A 3,546-nucleotide genomic window follows, 5' to 3' on the forward strand; every position below is an offset into this window, starting at 1 on the left:
ATAAGAAGGAGAAGTGGGAGATTTGGGAGAAATAACTCCACTAAAGGTGAAATGACGGTGTAATCGTAAATGTAAGCTAACGATAAATTTCAAATACTACGGATGATAGACAGAGAAAATAATAGCTAGTACCAGGGAAAGTCGCAGCATCATTTGATCAAGGACCGTAATATACAGATAAATTTGGGCTGCTCCGTCAGTTCCAAATCTCGGTGTTATATTTGACGAGAACATGTGGATGCCCACGTGAAGAAGATCTGTCAATCAGTGTATTATAGCATCCATAATGTTAATAGCATTCGAAAAGTCCTTGACCATAAGTCTGCTGCTATGCTTATACATGCATTTGTTTTTATCTCGATTAGATATTGGCAATGCTCTTCTTTTCAATATTACTTCACGCAATATTGACAAACTTCAGCATGCTCAGAATGCAGCTGCCAGGGTTTTATCAGAGACATCTAAATATGACCAAATTTCTCCTGTTCTCATATAAAAGCTGCACTGGTTGCTAATCCGCAAGCGCATAGAATTCAAAATCCTTCTCCTCACATGGAAGGCTGTAAACGGATAAGCACCAAACGATTTACAAAACCTTGTTATGCCTTAAACACCAGCTCGTGGTCATCACACCAACATGAGTATAGCCTGTAGTGAAAGGGCTTTTCATCTGCAGCACCTTGTCTGTGGAATAATTTACCATTTAATTTGAGAATCATAACATCCTTAGAGGCCTTTAAATCCAAGCTGAAATCTTATCTTTTGAATCAATACCTGTACTTTGCACTATGACACTCATCCGAACTTTCTCGTCCAAACTTTCTCATTCTTTCTATTTTTCTTGTGCGCCTCGGGATAGCATTGTCTAGATAGACGGCGCTATACAAATGCCTATTATTATTATTAAATGTCATTGGTGACATCTCCCTGCTAGTACATACATGTAGGAGATGGAAAAAAGATAAATTAATCAAGGAGTGATAAGGAAATGATCAGTATACATGTTATGATGGAGGAGGGAAAAGAAGGAGAGAAAATGATCGAGGGATGAAAAGAAAGTGAATGAAAGGAAGGAAGATTATAATGATAATGATTGGATTAGAAGGTGAGAATGACTGTCTTCCATTAGTCTTGTCTGGGTCATCCTTCGAACACTCAGCAGGAGCCAGTCGGAGTTAGTTCATCGTTACCATGGCAACCACTACCACCCATTCACCTAGCATCAACATCATTATTTTTGTCATTGACATGATAAAAATAGAGAGTAGAAAATAGTGAGAGCATGTGGTAGGAAGAGAGAAAGAGAGAGAGAGAGAGAGAGAGAGAGAGAGAGAGAGAGAGAGAGAGAGAGAGGAGGGGGGGGATGGAGTGAGAGACAATTTATTGTTGATTAAAACAAAAGGAACGACTTTCTACTTAGATTATGAGGTGGGGGGGGGGGGTGTAGCTCAAGGCCTCCTCGACATGTATTAAACCTGTCTGGAAATTTCGAATCGCAAGCGCCAAATGTTTTTTCAAAATGTAATATTTTCCTCTGACATAAATACATCATAAATCTTTCACTATTTCACAGATTTGATTGTGAGTAGAGCTGTATACATAACAAAAATAAATTATTCATAGCCACATAACTATCATCTGTTGCTAAATGTTGTGATTTCTATTATTCCTTCTGACCTTGTGCAGAAAAGCTGTCATTTTCACACTGAAAGTTATTTGATCTAAGTATGAGCTAAGTATAGACTGTGGGCTGATTTTCAATAAATAACAATCAGATTTAATCATTTGTTTGTACTTGTTTGAGATTTTTTCTCGAGAATCAGAATAGCGTCGATTTCCTTTTAGCTTGAACATGAACATGGAATCGAGTCAAAGTAAATATAACTTGCCTTTGTCGCTGACATATACGTGAATTGTAAATATAGTCAGGGGATAAACGTTGTGATTTTGTTCTTAGTTAATTGCCAACAAAACTTGCTCAAATAATAAAGGGCAAAACAACAACATGCAAAACAAACGAAACGGCTAAGGAGATGGTATTTGCATATTTGATTCGTATGCTTGTATTAAAAAAGATTGAACGGTTGGGGGTGGGGCCCGGATAGGGAAATGCACTTCCGACTGCAGCCTTTCGTGATTTGCTTACTATGGTCTGTGAAAGAGCTGTACCCGGGAGTCTGGCACAAATCTGGCACATTTTAAAATATAAAGATATAGATATAAAGGAAGGTGAAAAACAGGGAAAAAAAAAAAACGATTATATGAACGAGTGCTCTTTGTACAAAGGGTTTAAAAAGGGGAAAAACCCAGCTGAATGGGTCGTGACAGGAAATGAACGAACAATTTTCTACGATATTTGGAGAGAGATGGAACGATATGAAGAGAGGTGGAGAGAGATGGAGAGAGACGGCGAGAGATGAAGAGTGATGGAGAGTGATGGAGAGATGGAGAGAGATGGAGAGAGATGGAGAGAGATAAAGGGAGGGAGATGGAGAGAGATGGAGAAAATGAGGGGGAAATGAAGAAGGGAGGTATGACGTCATGGGAGGACCGGTGATGGTGTTCTGGGAGGACAGAGATAGGTATAAACTTTGGGGGGGGGGGGGGGAGAGAGGGGAGAGAAGAAAAGCCAAGTTTAAAAGTTATTTCACTTTACTTCGGTCATCTTATCAGGCGTGCATAATAGCATTAATTTTAATCATGACAGTCAGAAAAAAATAATTAAATAATAATAATACTAAAACTGTTCGAAACTCAAATGTCAGAAAATGAACCGATTTTTCATATATCTAGTTTAAATACTTATCCTATTCACATGTTGTTAAGAGAACGATGGAATATTTTTGTTTTGCAAGATTCGTTGATGATGTTGATCAAAGACAGTGTGGAATAATTTGAGAAAAGTTGCCTCTCCCTATGAGGGAAGTTACCAAGACATATAGGTTTCCTTTATTTTGGTACCAACAAGGGAAACAAGACAAGAAAGGATATTCTAGCCCCCTATCCCCATCCTTTCCGCGCGTCCTAAATGAGTTTGGAAGGTAATCAGTCATCAAATTTCTCGATATCAAACACCATACACTTGAGAACTTCTACGTGATAACCTGGAATCGATTGAAATAATACTCAATCTCATGTCAAGATGATAAAACATCTCGTGAACATATTATGGTATAATTCAGTTGACTGGGTTTTGATAAGGTTCATGTAGCTTCTTGATACATAGCTGTAATCGTGGTAACATTAACCGCTCAGAAATGTGTCTCCCGGCTTTCTAATTGTGTCTGCATTCCGTGAAGATATAAATAAATTGGATGTCATTCCTTTATAAACGTATACGTTCCATTGCACTTTCATTTATTTTTCTCTTTTTGGAAACAAAATATCGCAAGGAATAAAAGGTCCCATTTGCAGGCCAAACAAATGAAACGGTTACATTCCAACGGCATTTGAAAGATAATACTAATTTACAACTTCCCTAAAAAAGGTGGGGCTTGAAAATGTCTTCAAGTGGGAAAATAACGACTATTAATTGTCAAATCGACT

Source organism: Strongylocentrotus purpuratus, unplaced genomic scaffold, assembly GCF_000002235.5.
Source record: "Strongylocentrotus purpuratus isolate Spur 01 unplaced genomic scaffold, Spur_5.0 spur5_scaffold_5, whole genome shotgun sequence".
Classification (NCBI taxonomy): Eukaryota; Metazoa; Echinodermata; class Echinoidea; order Camarodonta; family Strongylocentrotidae; genus Strongylocentrotus; species Strongylocentrotus purpuratus.